The 17,833-nt window shown below is 44.1% G+C and overlaps 2 pseudogenes; one reads left to right on the top strand and one right to left on the bottom strand.

Annotated features, from left to right (window-relative positions):
* Nucleotides 1-7,822: 7,822 nt before the first annotated feature.
* Nucleotides 7,823-7,941, bottom strand: LOC134937567 (5S ribosomal RNA; annotated as a pseudogene).
* A 1,366-nt stretch (nucleotides 7,942-9,307) lies between these two features.
* LOC134937555 (5S ribosomal RNA) lies at nucleotides 9,308-9,426 on the top strand (annotated as a pseudogene).
* The last annotated feature ends 8,407 nt before the right edge of the window (nucleotides 9,427-17,833 follow it).

The following is a 17,833-nucleotide window of genomic DNA, read 5'->3' as shown; positions in this document are numbered from 1 at the left end:
AGGACTCCAAAACCTAAAATAAAATTGTCGGAGGAGAAGCGTAAACTTGCCAATATGCCATTTACCACACGGAGTGGCAAGGAACGGCTGAGGCCCTGGCCTATGTTCATGGCTAGTGGTTCAGCTTCACATGAGGATGGAAGCACTCAGCCTCTCGCTAGAAAACTGAAAAGACTCAAGCTGGCAAAAGCACCGCAAAGAACTGTGCGTTCTTTGAAATCCCAAATCCACAAGGAGAGTCCAATTGTGTCGTTTGCGATGCCTGACCTTCCCAACACTGGACGTGAAGAGCATGCGCCTTCCACTATTTGCATGCCCCCTGCAAGTGCTGGAAGGAGCACCCGCAGTCCAGTTCCTGATAGTCAGATTGAAGATGTCAGTGTTGAAGTACACCAGGATGAGGAGGATATGGGTGTTGCTGGCGCTGGGGAGGAAATTGACCAGGAGGATTCTGATGGTGAGGTGGTTTGTTTAAGTCAGGCACCCGGGGAGACACCTGTTGTCCGTGGGAGGAATATGGCCGTTGACATGCCAGGTGAAAATACCAAAAAAATCAGCTCTTCGGTGTGGAGGTATTTCACCAGAAATGCGGACAACAGGTGTCAAGCCGTGTGTTCCCTTTGTCAAGCTGTAATAAGTAGGGGTAAGGACGTTAACCACCTCGGAACATCCTCCCTTATACGTCACCTGCAGCGCATTCATAATAAGTCAGTGACAAGTTCAAAAACTTTGGGTGACAGCGGAAGCAGTCCACTGACCAGTAAATCCCTTCCTCTTGTAACCAAGCTCACGCAAACCACCCCACCAACTCCCTCAGTGTCAATTTCCTCCTTCCCCAGGAATGCCAATAGTCCTGCAGGCCATGTCACTGGCAAGTCTGACGAGTCCTCTCCTGCCTGGGATTCCTCCGATGCATCCTTGCGTGTAACGCCTACTGCTGCTGGCGCTGCTGTTGTTGCCGCTGGGAGTCGATGGTCATCCCAGAGGGGAAGTCGTAAGCCCACTTGTACTACTTCCAGTAAGCAATTGACTGTTCAACAGTCCTTTGCGAGGAAGATGAAATATCACAGCAGTCATCCTACTGCAAAGCGGATAACTGAGGCCTTGGCATCCTGGGTGGTGAGAAACGTGGTTCCGGTATCCATCATTACTGCAGAGCCAACTAGAGACTTGTTGGAGGTACTGTGTCCCCGGTACCAAATACCATCTAGGTTCCATTTCTCTAGGCAGGCGATACCGAAAATGTACACAGACCTCAGAAAAAGAGTCACCAGTGTCCTAAAAAATGCAGCTGTACCCAATGTCCACTTAACCACGGACATGTGGACAAGTGGAGCAGGGCAGGGTCAGGACTATATGACTGTGACAGCCCACTGGGTAGATGTATGGACTCCCGCCGCAAGAACAGCAGCGGCGGCACCAGTAGCAGCATCTCGCAAACGCCAACTCTTTCCTAGGCAGGCTACGCTTTGTATCACCGCTTTCCAGAATACGCACACAGCTGAAAACCTCTTACGGCAACTGAGGAAGATCATCGCGGAATGGCTTACCCCAATTGGACTCTCCTGTGGATTTGTGGCATCGGACAACGCCAGCAATATTGTGTGTGCATTAAATCTGGGCCAATTCCAGCACGTCCCATGTTTTGCACATACCTTGAATTTGGTGGTGCAGAATTTTTTAAAAAACGACAGGGGCGTGCAAGAGATGCTGTCGGTGGCCAGAAGAATTGCGGGACACTTTCGGCGTACAGGCACCACGTACAGAAAACTGGAGCACCACCAAAAACTACTGAACCTGCCCTGCCATCATCTGAAGCAAGAAGTGGTAACGAGGTGGAATTCAACCCTCTATATGCTTCAGAGGTTGGAGGAGCAGCAAAAGGCCATTCAAGCCTATACAATTGAGCACGATATAGTAGGTGGAATGCACCTGTCTCAAGTGCAGTGGAGAATGATTTCAACGTTGTGCAAGGTTCTGATGCCCTTTGAACTTGCCACACGTGAAGTCAGTTCAGACACTGCCAGCCTGAGTCAGGTCATTCCCCTCATCAGGCTTTTGCAGAAGAAGCTGGAGGCATTGAAGGAGGAGCTAACACGGAGCGATTCCGCTAGGCATGTGGGACTTGTGGATGCAGCCCTTAATTCGCTTAACAAGGATTCACGAGTGGTCAATCTGTTGAAATCAGAGCACTACATTTTGGCCACCGTGCTCGATCCTAGATTTAAAGCCTACCTTGGATCTCTCTTTCCGGCAGACACAGGTCTGCTGGGGTTGAAAGACCTGCTAGTGACAAAATTGTCAAGTCAAGCGGAACGCGACCTGTCAACATCTCCTCCTTCACATTCTCCCGCAACTGGGGGTGCGAGGAAAAGGCTCAGAATTCCGAGCCCACCCGCTGGCGGTGATGCAGGGCAGTCTGGAGCGACTGCTGATGCTGACATCTGGTCCGGACTGAAGGACCTGACAACGATTACGGACATGTCGTCTACTGTCACTGCATATGATTCTCTCAACATTGATAGAATGGTGGAGGATTATATGAGTGACCGCATCCAAGTAGGCACGTCACACAGTCCGTACTTATACTGGCAGGAAAAAGAGGCAATTTGGAGGCCCTTGCACAAACTGGCTTTATTCTACCTAAGTTGCCCTCCCACAAGTGTGTACTCCGAAAGAGTGTTTAGTGCCGCCGCTCACCTTGTCAGCAATCGGCGTACGAGGTTACATCCAGAAAATGTGGAGAAGATGATGTTCATTAAAATGAATTATAATCAATTCCTCCGCGGAGACATTGACCAGCAGCAATTGCCTCCACAAAGTACACAGGGAGCTGAGATGGTGGATTCCAGTGGGGACGAATTGATAATCTGTGAGGAGGGGGATGTACACGGTGATATATCGGAGGGTGAAGATGAGGTGGACATCTTGCCTCTGTAGAGCCAGTTTGTGCAAGGAGAGATTAATTGCTTCTTTTTTGGGGGGGGTCCAAACCAACCCGTCATATCAGTCACAGTCGTGTGGCAGACCCTGTCACTGAAATGATGGGTTGGTTAAAGTGTGCATGTCCTGTTTTGTTTATACAACATAAGGGTGGGTGGGAGGGCCCAAGGATAATTCCATCTTGCACCTCTTTTTTCTTTTCTTTTTCTTTGCATCATGTGCTGATTGGGGAGGGTTTTTTGGAAGGGACATCCTGCGTGACACTGCAGTGCCACTCCTAGATGGGCCCGGTGTTTGTGTCGGCCACTAGGGTCGCTAATCTTACTCACACAGCTACCTCATTGCGCCTCTTTTTTTCTTTGCGTCATGTGCTGTTTGGGGAGGGTTTTTTGGAAGGGACATCCTGCGTGACACTGCAGTGCCACTCCTAGATGTGCCCGGTGTTTGTGTCGGCCACTAGGGTCGCTAATCTTACTCACACAGTCAGCTACCTCATTGCGCCTCTTTTTTTCTTTGCGTCATGTGCTGTTTGGGGAGGGTTTTTTGGAAGGGCCATCCTGCGTGACACTGCAGTGCCACTCCTAGATGGGCCCGGTGTTTGTGTCGGCCACTAGGGTCGCTAATCTTACTCACACAGCTACCTCATTGCGCCTCTTTTTTTCTTTGCGTCATGTGCTGTTTGGGGAGGGTTTTTTGGAAGGGACATCCTGCGTGACACTGCAGTGCCACTCCTAGATGGGCCCGGTGTTTGTGTCGGCCACTAGGGTCGCTTATCTTACTCACACAGCGACCTCGGTGCAAATTTTAGGACTAAAAATAATATTGTGAGGTGTGAGGTATTCAGAATAGACTGAAAATGAGTGTAAATTATGGTTTTTGAGGTTAATAATACTTTGGGATCAAAATGACCCCCAAATTCTATGATTTAAGCTGTTTTTTAGTGTTTTTGGAAAAAAACACCCGAATCCAAAACACACCCGAATCCGACAAAAAAAATTCGGTGAGGTTTTGCCAAAACGCGTTCGAACCCAAAACACGGCCGCGGAACCGAACCCAAAACCAAAACACAAAACCCGAAAAATTTCAGGCGCTCATCTCTAGTATAATGTCATGTGCTGTGTATAATGCTGCTTTTAGTACTATAGTTTTCACCTGCAATTACAAGACACACCCCTGATTGCAATAAATACGCCCATGGGTGAAGCTAGACACATACCCTGGGCGGAGCTAGAGACGCCCCTCAGCGGCACATTCCACTGCCGCCTGGAATCTCCCTGAAACCAGTTTTCAAAAGTAGGCAAGTATGATGTTCGGTATGTGTGTGCTGTGTACGTATATATGTATGTGGTATATGTGTGACTATGCAGCATAATGTGTGTAAGCGTCACTAGTACAGGGGGCGTTGCATGTGTAAGCATCACTGCTACAGGGGGCATTACACGTGTAAGCATCACTGCTACAGGGGGCATTACATGTGTAAGCGTCACTGCTACAGGGTGCGTTCCGTGTGTAAGCGTCACTGGTACAGGGGGCATTGCGTGTGTAAGTGGCACTGCTGCAGGGGGCGTTGCGTGTGTAAGCGTCACTGGTACAGAGGGCGTTGCGTAAGTGTCACGGCGTTATGTGTGTAAGCTGCACTGGTACAGTGGGCGTTATGTGTGTAAGCTGCACTGGTACAGTGGGCGTTATGTGTGTAAGCTGTACTTGTACAGGGGGCGTTACGTGTGAAAGCTGCACTGGTACAGGGGGTGTTACATGTGTAAACGGCACTGGTACAGGGGCATTACGTGTGTGTCACTGGTACAGGGGCTGTTACGTGTGTAAGCGGCACTGGCACAGGGGGCGTTACGTGTGTAAGCGGCACTGGTACAGGGGGCGTTACGTTTGTAAGCGGCACTGGTACAGGGGGCGTTACGTGTGTAAGCGGCAGTGGTATAGAGGGCGTTACGTGTGTAAGCATCACTGGCACAAGGGGCGTTACGTGTGTAAGCGGCATTGGTACAGGGGGCGTTTCGTGTGTAAGTGTCACTGCTGCAGGGGGCGTTACGTATGTAAGCATCACTGTTGCAGGGGGTGTTACATGTGGAAGCGTCACTGCTGTAGGGGGAGTTACGCGTGTAAGTGCCACTACTACAGGGGGCGTTGTGTATAAGTGGAACTACCACAGGGGGCGTTACGTGTGTATGCGGCACTACTACAGGGAGAATTATGTGTAAAAGCATTGTGTGCGCTGTCCCTTTGTAAAGTATAGAAGGGCACAAATTTATAGTTTGCAGGGGGGCGCCGAACACCCTAGCACCGGCCCTGGCTGCTACACACTATAGACAACTTTCAGGTTGCTTGGAGACAGCCAGAAACACAACCAGACATGAGCCACAGCAGCGACTCATAACACTGGAGCTGAATTCATTGTGATGTCACAGAGGTACTGTCTAGCTATCTGCAGCTGAATGCATTGTGACATCACAAAGGTACTCTTTAGCTACCTGCAACTAATAAGTAAATGATATCATAGAGGTACTGTATAGCTGCCTGCAGCTAAATCCATTGTGATGTAACAGAGATAATTTATACCTGTCTGTATCTTCATGCATTTTGATGTCACAATGATAATGTCCAGCTCCTGCAGCTGAATGCATTGTGATGTCAGAAACATAATTTCTAGCTTGCTGAATCTGGATGTATTGTGATCACAAAGGTACTTTCTAGCTGCCTAGAGATCAACTGACCGTGATGTCACAGGGGTACAGAGGTACTGTCTAACTTCCTGCAGCTAAATGCATTGTGATTTCACAGATGTACTGTTGATATCACAGAGTTACTGCCTGCAGCTGAAAGCATTGTGTGTCACCTAGGTTCTGTCTAGCTATCTATATCTTAATGCATGGCGACATCACAAAGCTACTTTCTTGGTGCCTGCAGCTGATAGCATTGTGATGTCACAGAGGTAATGTCTAGCTATCTGTATCTCAATGCAGGGAGATGTCACAGAGGTACTGTCTAGCTACCTATAGCTGAATGCATTGTGATGTCACAGAGGTACTTTCTAGCTATCTGTATCTTAATGCATGGTGACATCACAGAGGTACTGTTTAGCTATCTGTATCTTATTTCATGGTTATGTCACAGAGTTTCTGTCTAGATACCTGCAGCTGATTGCATTGTGATGTCACAAAGGTACTCTCTAGCTGCGTGAATTTGTCAGTTGTTGACATTTACGAGAGTGGATCAAATGGTGGTAATAATATATAGTAACGTAAATGACTTGGACTTCACCCAAGGGTTTAAATGGAGCTAAGCTCAGAAATATCAAGTACTTTATACTTAATCTTCAGTGAATAAATTTGGTACCAAGGGATTGGCTAATAGCAGATGTAGTGCCATTATTTAAAAAGGGAAGCAAAACCTATCCTGGAATCTATAGACCTGTAAAGCTGACACCTATAGTGTGGAAAATATTAGAAAGTGTAAGGGATAGCATTTAGGAGTTCTTAGGGTCCTGAAAGATTATAAGTAGGTACCAGCATGGGTTTGTGAGGGATAGGTCATGTCAAATCAACGTAATTAGTTTCTATGAGGAAGTGAGTGTGAACTTAGACCAGGAAAATGCAGTGATGTGGTATTTTTAGATTCTGCTAAAGCACTTCGATCAATAATTGGTTTGAAGATAGACAACAGATAGTTGTGGTAAATGCAGAGGAGGATTTATCATAAGGCAACCAAAGTGGCTAGTTAGGGCCCTGTTGGTCCCAGGGAGCCCTGCTGGTCAAAGTTTGATTTTAAGTACACTAGTACAACTACCATCTGCCTGCTATAATTGGGCGGGGGGCAGATTGGGGATTATATACTAACTGGGGGGCAGCACAATGAGTGGGGGCCTGTCTGCTACAGTCGGTGGGGGGCTGCACACTGAGAATTGTTAAGGGAGGGGGGGTCCAAATCGGTATCTTACTTAGGTCCCCATGAGTTCTAAATCCGCCTCTGGGTAAATGTTAAGTATTCTAACAGGGCTAAAGTATTAAGTGGTGTACCTCAACGGTCTGTACTAGGGCCACTTCTGTTTAACATAATTATAAATTACCTGGGAGACAATCTTGAGAGGAAAACACAGGGCGATCCGGCACAGGATTTGTCAAATTTGGGATAATAGAAGAATCAAAAGAGAGACCAAAATTTGGACAGTATGTTACCCTTATTAGTAAGGGAAAAAAGCGGCAAGATTAGCCGTTTTAAGTATAGATATATAAATATATATGTATAAGTATTATGCTGTCCTGATTGGTGGTGCACCCAGAGCCAGAAGGTGCGAAGACTTGTAAAATTGGAAGAGAAAGGAAGGCTCTTGTGTGGGCGCACTCTTATTAAAGGAAGTAAGTTATATATAACAATTTGGAAAGATGTTTAAAACATAACTTTTATTGATATTGTTATAACACAAAAAACTCTTCCCGGAAATCTATCCTTAAAGATACAGATTTGAAAATATATTTTAAAATAAAATTGTTCTGGTCTCTTTATTGTAAAGAGTATTTGGAAGGGTTGTAGACATAAATTGGTCATACCCCCATTCCCCCTGACCAGTACAGAAATTCTGTATTAATGGAACCTCAGGATGGTCAAGACACAGTTGTATATAAGGCAGAGCTCTTTGGCTATAGGTAACTAGGGTAATGATCAGCAGTCACACCTCTAGGAATGGTACACCTGATTAGCATACGGATATCATGATTTGAAGAAATGTTATACAAGAATCAATGGGCATCCTAATGTCCGTGCGAATATCTGTATATTATCAACACTGAAAAAGAACGGATTGCCAAATAGGATTAGTGGTGATACTGCTGTTGGTGTTTTTATCACATAAGTGAGGAAAAATCCTACTCTACAACACCAGGTATTCGCAGGCAGTCTCCTTTCCTGATACTGACCTGGCCCAACGCTGTTTAGCTTCCAAGATCAGACGAGATCGGGCGCTGGCAGCGTGGTATGGTAGTAGAGAATTTAATGTGTACACCAATGAGAGTGCACCTATATATGAAATAGGAAATTTGGGAGAGACAGACAGGAAAGTGATAGAAAAAAGTAGTGAAAATGTGTGGATCTGCTTTCCACGTTAGACCCGGTTCCAAAATTCCCACTAAAGTGGTGCAATGTTACGGGAATCGTGGATGAGAGTCCACGAGGTTGGTGATCATAGGATAATTTGGTTGTCAGTGTTAGTGCTGTTAATTTTAATTCAATCAAAGGACCTCTTGACTACCGCACATATTGTGATTTCTCCAAAATAAATAAATGAATAATTCTCTGTATTGGATATCTGATGGAAGATAGAAAAACTCACAACAGTTACGGATGCATTTAGAGTCCGTATAGCCAATAGAAGCCTCGGATCGGTGAATTTCACAATGCACTTAACAAGAGACACATACCGAAAGGGAAAAGAAAGGAAAAAATCCCTGTCGATAGGATGCAGTTATCCCGTTAATAGCGTATGATAATTACGGAAGAAAAGAGAAAAGAAAATCATAAAAGCCTAAATGCCAAACAAATATGGAAGGTATATGCTGAATTTAGACATTTACTATTCAAATCATTTGATATCTACAGCTTGGCCTCTAGTAGAAGAGGTGCTGAGTGCATGGTTATATGCTGTAATGACCCCTTAGCAACACTGTAATACACATTAAGTGTGAGATAAATAAGACAATTCTGCCCGAATTTACAGAAGATGTTACTATCTGTGGCATGCAGCCACAAGATAGTGGGGCTTACGGTTTCACCAATGAAGATAGGAGAGCCAAAGAGAACGAGCAGATGTATGAGGCTAATGCCAAGATGGAGCTGTGTAGACGAGACCCCTTGCGGAAAACGCGTTTCACCCTTAGGCTTGTTCACTTCCGAACCCGGGATTTTTTCCTTTCTTTTCCCTTTCGGTATGTGTCTCTTGTTAAGTGCATTGTGAAATTCACCGATCCGAGGCTTCTATTGGCTATACGGACTCTAAATGCATCCGTAACTGTTGTGAGTTTTTCTATCTTCCATCAGATATCCAATACAGAGAATTATTCATTTATTTATTTTGGAGAAATCACAATATGTGCGGTAGTCAAGAGGTCCTTTGATTGAATTAAAATTAACAGCACTAACACTGACAACCAAATTATCCTATGATCACCAACCTCGTGGACTCTCATCCACGATTCCCGTAACATTGCACCACTTTAGTGGGAATTTTGGAACCGGGTCTAACGTGGAAAGCAGATCCACACATTTTCACTACTTTTTTCTATCACTTTCCTGTCTGTCTCTCCCAAATTTCCTATTTCATATATAGGTGCACTCTCATTGGTGTACACATTAAATTCTCTACTACCATACCACGCTGCCAGCGCCCGATCTCGTCTGATCTTGGAAGCTAAACAGCGTTGGGCCAGGTCAGTATCAGGAAAGGAGACTGCCTGCGAATACCTGGTGTTGTAGAGTAGGATTTTTCCTCACTTATGTGATAAAAACACCAACAGCAGTATCACCACTAATCCTATTTGGCAATCCGTTCTTTTTCAGTGTTGATAATATACAGATATTCGCACGGACATTAGGATGCCCATTGATTCTTGTATAACATTTCTTCAAATCATGATATCTGTATGCTAATCAGGTGTACCATTCCTAGAGGTGTGACTGCTGATCATTACCCTAGTTACCTATAGCCAAAGAGCTCTGCCTTATATACAACTGTGTCTTGACCATCCTGAGGTTCCATTAATACAGAATTTCTGTACTGGTCAGGGGGAATGGGGGTATGACCAATTTATGTCTACAACCCTTCCAAATACTCTTTACAATAAAGAGACCAGAACAATTTTATTTTAAAAGATATTTTCAAATCTGTATCTTTAAGGATAGATTTCCGGGAAGAGTTTTTTGTGTTATAACAATATCAATAAAAGTTATGTTTTAAACATCTTTCCAAATTGTTATATATAACTTACTTCCTTTAATAAGAGTGCGCCCACACAAGAGCCTTCCTTTCTCTTCCAATTTTACAAGACAATATTGAGAGCAAAGTGTCCAGTTTCGCAGATGACACCAAAGTGTGTAAAATAATTAAATCAGAGAAATGTGGACTGTCTACAGAATGACTTAATCAAACTGGAAGTTTGGGCAGCAAAGTGGAGTATTAGGTTTAATATAGAGAAATGTAAAGTTCTGCATTTTGGGATTAAGGTGGTAATTCAGATCTGATCGTAGATGTGCTAAATTTAGCACATCTACCATCAGTTTCTCAGACATGCGGGGGGACGCCCAGCACAGGGCTAGTCCGCCCCGCATGTCTGGCTCTATTTAAATCATTGCTATGGCCACATTTGAAATACTGTGTACAGTTCTCGGCACCACACTATTAAAAAATACATAACAGAACTTGAAAATGTTCAGAGAAGAGCTACAAAATTGATTAAGGGCATAGAGTTGTTGGACTATAATGAAAGGCTAACTAGTTTAGATAGGTTTACATTACAAAAGAGGCGATACATTAAGGGCAATATAGGGAATTATCAGGTGATTTGTTTATCGACAGATTTGTACACAGAATGCGTGGCCACCCTCTAAGGTTAGAGGAGAGGACATTTCATACCCAGCGAAGGAAGGGTTTCTTCACAGTGAGGGTGCTAAAGATATGGAATTCTTTGCCGGAGAATGTTGTAATAGCTGACTCAATTAATAAGTTTAAGAAAGGGTTAGACAAATTTTTAGCAGAAAAAGATATTCAAGGATACAACCTAATTGGGGTGTAGTATGTTATGCCGGGCTCCCGGCGGCCAGTATACCGGTGCCGGAATCCCGACCTCCGGCATACCGACAGCTGGGCGAGTGCAAATGAGCCCCTTGCGGGCTTGCTGTGCTCGCCACGCTGCGTGCACGCTACCTATTCTTCCATTAGGGGGGGTCATGGACCCCCAAGAGGGAGAAAAGCTGTTGGTATGCCGGCAGTCGGGATTCTGGCGTCGGTATGCTGGTCGTCGGGAGCCCGGCCGCCGGCAAACTGAAGACCACCCCCTAATTGTACTAAATATAGGGTGAACTTGATGGACAAATTATCTTTTTTCAACCTCAACAACTATTTTACCATGTTACTATGTATGTCACAGAGGTACTGTCTAGCTGCCTGCAGCTAATTCCATTGTGATGTCACAGAGGCATTCTCTACCTTTCTGTATCTTAATGCATTGTGATGTCACAAAGCTACTGTCTAGCTGACTGTTGCAGAACACATTGTGTTGTCAAAAGGGTACTGTCTAGTTACTCACAGCTGACTGCATTGTGATGTCACAGATGTACTGTCTAGCTGTCTGTATCCTAATGCATGGTAATGTCACAGAGGTACTGGTAAGCTGTCTGCAGCTGAATGCAATGTGATGTCATAAAGGTACAGTACTCTCTAGCTGCCTGCAGCTGAATGCATTGTGATGTCACAGAAGTACTGTCTAGCTGCCTGTAGCTGAATGCATTGTGATGTCACAGAGTTGATCTCTACCTTTATGTATCTTGATGCATTGTGATGTCACAGAGCTACTGTCTAGATGAATGCAACTAAATACATTTATGAGGTACTGTGTGGCCGCCACAGATGATGCATTGTGATATCATAAATGTATTCTCTAGCTGCCTGCAGCTGAGTGCATTATGATGTCACAAAGGTACTGTCTAAGGGACTAATTCAGAGTTGATCGCAGCAGCAAATTTGTTAGCAGTTGAGCAAAACCATGGAGGTCATTCCGAGTTGTTCGCTCGCAAGGCGATTTTAGCAGAGTTGCTCACGCTAAGCCGCCGCCTACTGGGAGTGAATCTTAGCATCTTAAAATTGCGAACGACGTATTCGCAATATTGCGATTACACACCTCGTAGCAGTTTCTGAGTAGCTTCAGACTTACTCGGCATCTGCGATCAGTTCAGTGCTTGTCGTTCCTGGTTTGACGTCACAAACACACCCAGCGTTCGCCCAGACACTCCTCCGTTTCTCCGGCCACTCCTGCGTTTTTTCCGGAAACGGTAGCGTTTTTTCCCACACGCCCATAAAACGGCCTGTTTCCGCCCAGTAACACCCATTTCCTGTCAATCGCATTACGATCGCCTGAGCGAAGAAAAAGCCGTGAGTAAAAATCCAAACTTCATAGCAAATTTACTTGGCACAGTCGCAGTGCGGACATTGCGCATGCGCACTAAGCGGAAAAACGCTGTGATGCGAAGAAATTTTCCGAGCGAACGACTCGGAATGACCTCCCATGTGCACTGCAGGGGGGGGGATATAACATGTGCAGAGTGAGTTAGATTTGGGTGGGGTGTGTTCAAACTGAACTCTAAATTGCAGTGTAAAAATAAAGCAGCCAGTATGTACCCTGCACAGAAACAAAATAACCCACCCAAATCTAACTTTCTCTGCAAATGTTATATCTGCCACACCTGCAGTGCACATGGTTTTGCCCAACTGCTAACAAATTTTCTGCTGCGATCAACTCTGAATTAGGCCCTAAGTGCCTGTAGCTGAATGCATTGTGATGTAGGGCCTTAACTAGGTGTGTGCGGAGTATGCCACCACACATAGCACTACAGGGAAGGGAGTGCTGTTGGGAGCATGTGTCAAAAATCTGTTTTAATACCTTTCACTTGTAGCTTCTTCACTTTTTTAAGCCCATCATCTCCTGACCGCCCCTGTCTCCTATCCCCACCCCTTCTGTTGTTAAAACTGATAATGTCAAATGTTACCTTTAAACATGAAGCTATATACTAATACCGTGAAGCCGTAATGGCCGCTAGACCACGTGCTACGCACTTTGCACGCTATTTGCGTACAGAGTCCTGCATGTGGTACGCACTTGGCGTACACACGCTGCGCTGTGTGTACGGATTACACACAGTGGGCGCACACACAGTGGTTAACCTTTTAAACCTTGCTAATGAAACACAGTGAGGATACTTATACTTTAAACCTTAGCAATGTAATACTACAATGATGTAACGCTTATTAACCTTGATAATATGAAAGCTGTTTGAGCGATTGAGACGCTAAGAAAACCCTTTACAGTAACTAGTAAAAACACAAGACCTGGTTTGGATTTAAAAACCACTCCGGCTCTAACACCTTGGTGGATGATTCTTTAGAGTAAAAAGGGAAAAACAGTACAGCTTATACACTACAAAACTAACATCAAAATCTAAACAGAATAACAAGGAATAATATGAACAATAGCATACAATTACAAACACAAGCAAACAGAATGAGAATAAATGGCAAACACTAAGGATAACAAAATGGCTACAGAGAATAGTACATACGTGGGAATGATTCGCAAGCGCGTCCTGGATTCAGCCCTCAGCATTCAATGAGAAAGCCTTTCAGAGAGAGTGAGTGACTGGCCCAGGCAATGGTGGTCCTTATATACACAGCATACAGTAACAATACAATGGTCCCTATAATCTCATTGTTCATTGGACACAGGAATGTGTCTCTGCATTATAACAAAAGGTCATAGGTGGGTTTGAACAGGTGGGCTGTGTCTTTCTCCAACTGCTCAGGTGGGAGGTATCCTCAGGATTCCCGCCGCATAGATAATGAACAGAAAATACAGTAAATGTCCATAAACTACTTTTGTGCATAACTATACGCAGGAGCGAGCGATCCTTTCCTAACTAGCATCGGAATGTTACTCATAAAATACCCTACAGCTGGATACTAAACACCACCTTTCAACCTTTGTCTGACCCTTCCTATCATGCAAAGAGGAATCTCTCTGTCCAGGAACAGTTTAAACTAAACATACTTACTGACATTGTCTAGGGGAATATTTACTACAATATACGCTATATGGGTTAAATATGTTACGATCGAGTCGCACGCTAGACGCTTACAAACTCTACCGTAAATGTGCATACACCGCACGTGATCGCCGGAGCGATCTTACGCAAATTGCGGATATGTGCACGCACGGCAGAGCGTATGCACGTGCAGCGGGCATGTGCATGAGGGGTTAGTACAAGGCATATGTATCAGGATATTTTTCGACTTTGACAAAACCTATACAACATTTATGAACTTAACTTGAGAGCTCTTTCCTATTCAGTCACACTGTGCTTTATTACATTTCAAGACGCTGACATACCCAGGATTCAAACCCATTGCTTGTGGAATTGCAGTCAGTAAGTCTATTCATTGAGCTATCTGCCCTTGCATAGAAAGCTGGAAAATTCTAAGTTAGAGAATTCTAACTTTTTGAAGATTACCTTGTACTTTGTGAAAAAATGATCAGCATTGCAGCTCAGCAGATCTATGTAGCTTGTGGCTGCACACTACATAGATCTGCTCAATTGCAATGCTGATTTTTTTTACAAAGTACAAGTAGCTACATATAGTTCTCATAGTTTTTATGCAGCATGAAATAGCTCAATGAGTAGGGTGTTTGACCGGAATCCAACAGGTTATAGGTTTGAATCCTGGGTATGGTAGTATATTAAAATGTGGGGGCACTGAAGCAAAAAAAAAACTAGTCATTGGCACGTGCTACAAATAACTGTATATTAGCATACATGAGGAGGAACAACTCTTGCAGCAAACTGAAAAAGCTGCAGGAATGGGGGACATCCTAGTGATAGGGGATTTCAATTATCCGGATATAAATTGGAGTAACGATTCATGTGTAATAGCTAGGAGCAGCAGGTTCCTGAACAAATTAAAGGATCAATACTTGTCTCAATTAGCCGAGGACCTAACCAGAGGTAATAATATTCTGGACCTAGTTATTACCAATAATGTGGACATTATATCAAACATTACAGTTGGGGAGACATTGGGAAACAGTGATCACTATATAATCACATTCAACATCAGTTTCAAGAAACATAGCTATAAGGGATCAACCAAAACATTAAACTTTAGAAAAGCTAACTTCAATATGCTGAGACAGGCACTAAACGACATTGACTGGGAAGTTTTATTTCATGGTAAGGACACATTGGAAATATGGGATGCTTTAAAAGGGTTGCTTGACAGCAATATTCACAAATTCATTCCAATGGGCAGTAAACGCAGGAGTACTAACAGTAAATGCAGGAGTACTAAACACAAACCAATGTGGTTTAATAAGGAGGTAAAAAAAGAAATGGCTAAAAAGAGGCGTGCTTCCAAAGCATTTCAATCTATTGGAGGGGAGGAGTCATTCCAGTGTTACAAGAGAGTGCAATAAAAGATGCAAAAAGTAATAGGAGCAGCTAAAACTGTAAATGAAAATCGCTATAGAGAGTAAAGCCAATCCTTAAACGTTTTATAAATACATAATTAGTAAAAGGTCAATAAAAGATGAACTGGGAGCCTGTATAAACGATGACAAAATAAAAGCAGATATACTGAACAACTTTTTTTCATCAGTATTCACCAGGGAGGATCAGATGGTGACAGTAGTGCATAACAACAGTGAAGGTAATGATTATTGGCTGTTTGCTTGTTTAAGTGAGGAAGTAGTCCTGGAGAGACTAAGCAACATAAAGATTAATAAATCACCAGGTCCAGATGGTTTTCACCTGAGGGTTATTATGGAGCTTAAAGCACAGCTTGCAAGACCCTTATACTTGATTTACTATAGTTCAATTAGATCAGGTATGGTACCGAGGGATTGGTGTATAGCCAAGGTAGAGCTATTATTTAAAAAGGGATCTAAAAATCATCCTGGGAACCCTCTATAGTGGGTAAAATATTGGAAGGAATATTGAGGGATAGCATAGAGGATTATCTGCAGAATACTAAGTTTATTAGCAAGAGTCTTCATGGGTTTGTGAGGGACAGATCATGTTAAACTAATTTAATTAGCTTCTACAAGGAAGTGAGTGATAATCTGGACCAGGGAAAAGCAGTGGATGTGGTCTATTTAGATTTTGCAAAACCCTTCGATACAGTGCCTCACAGGAGACTGATCATCAAATTAAGGGAACTTGGCCTAGGAAATACTATTTGTACCTGGATAGGTAATTGTCTGGATAACAGGGTACAACAAGCAGTGGTCAATTCGATGTTCTCCAGCTGGGCACCAGTAGTCAGCAGAATACCACAAGGGTCCGTACTTGGCCCGCAACTGTTCAATGTATTTATTAATGATCTAGGAATAGGCCTGGGAAACACAGTGTCAATCTTTGCAGATGATACTAAATTGTGTAAAAGTTATGCATTTTGGGATTAAAAACAAACTTGCATCCACACTTAAATGAGAAAATATAGGGGTTACAGTAATGGAAAAAGATTTTGGGGAGCTCATAGATAATAGGCTTAATAACAGCATACAATGTCAAAATGCAGCAAAGAAGGCAAGTGAAGTGCTTGCATGTATAAAACTGGGCATTGAGACAAGGGACGAGGATGTAATCCTGCCACTGTACAAAGCATTGGTACGTCCGCACCTGGAATATTGTGTTCAATTTTGGGCACCATATCATATAAAAGATATCGAGGAACTCAAAAGAGTTCAAAGGCAAGCTACTAAACTAATGAAAGGGTTGGAGACACTGGCGTGTGAGGAAAGGCTTACTAGGTTAAATATGTATACACTAGAAAAGAGGTGACTAAGAGGAGACATTATTAATATCTTCAAATATATAAAGGGTCATTACAAAATGTTAGCAGGGGATTTGTTTATTAATAGAACTCTGTATAGGACACGGGGGCACAGGGCCGGCAACAGAAATATCGGGGCCGGTACACTTATGCCCCTGGGGGGCCCCCCTCAAGTTTACCTTGGAAAGATGTTATTCATTTATATATAGGTATATAGATAAATAGATATAGATCAAGACAGCACTCAGAGGCTGCTAAACGGTGTATAAGTGGATTTAATTAATTCAACATTTTAGGGATGTGCTCCCCTTCCTAGGGACAGCAGTCCACGTCCCAGACACATTGACTAAATTAAAACCATTTTTACACCATTCACCAGCCTCTGAGTGCCGCCTTCATCTGTAGTCTATTATAGAGACACAGACCTACTAAGGAGGACACAGGAGCAAGTAAGCCCTAAGGGGACATAAAGGAGTGCCGGATTCATTGTAAAATAAATATATACACACTAGGTGATTCATCGCGCCCTACGGGCGCTCTTCACACCGTCGGTTGGGGCTACGCCCCGTTAACCCCTGCATACCTTTGGACATACGCAGGCTGGTAGATAACAGAATCAGAAACACAGGGCAGTATAGAGGGCATACAGAAACGGGGCCCGGTTGAGAAAGATAGAGAGGCATAGGGGGGGGGGGGGTAGAAAGGGAATGTACAGAAACGCGGTTCGATCGGTAAAGGATAGGGAGAGGCAGGGTGGTAGGGAGAGGATAAAGAGAGGCAAGGTGTTAGACAGAAAATACCGTTGCAAGAGGCTACGACCCATAACCCCCTGCACGGGCTTCAGCTGTGCTATAATTGTTATTATGTGGGGTAAATATTGCAAGGGGGAAGGGCGTGCGATTGTACTGCTAGTGTATGCAGCGCAGCTTATACACATAGTGGCCACAGGTAACGGAGCCGCGTATACACACAGTGGCCAGAGGTAGCAGGGCAGCTTATACACACAATACCCACAGATAGCAGAGCCTCTTATACACACACAATACCCACAGGTAGCAGAGCCGCTTATACACACAATACCCACAGGTAGCAGAGCCACTTGTACACACAGTGCCCACAGGTAGCAGAGCCGCTTATACACACAATAACCACAGGTAGCAGAGCCGCTTATACACACAATACCCACAGGTAGCAGAGCCACTTGTACACACAGTGCCCACAGGTAGCAGAGCCGCTTATAGACACAATACCCACAGGTAGCAGAGCCGCTTATACACACAATACCCACAGGTA

This window comes from Pseudophryne corroboree, chromosome 6 (genome assembly GCF_028390025.1).
Source record: "Pseudophryne corroboree isolate aPseCor3 chromosome 6, aPseCor3.hap2, whole genome shotgun sequence".
Lineage (NCBI taxonomy): Eukaryota > Metazoa > Chordata > Amphibia > Anura > Myobatrachidae > Pseudophryne > Pseudophryne corroboree.
Note: the sequence above shows the minus strand (reverse complement) of the source record. Positions and strands in the feature narration are given on the sequence as shown.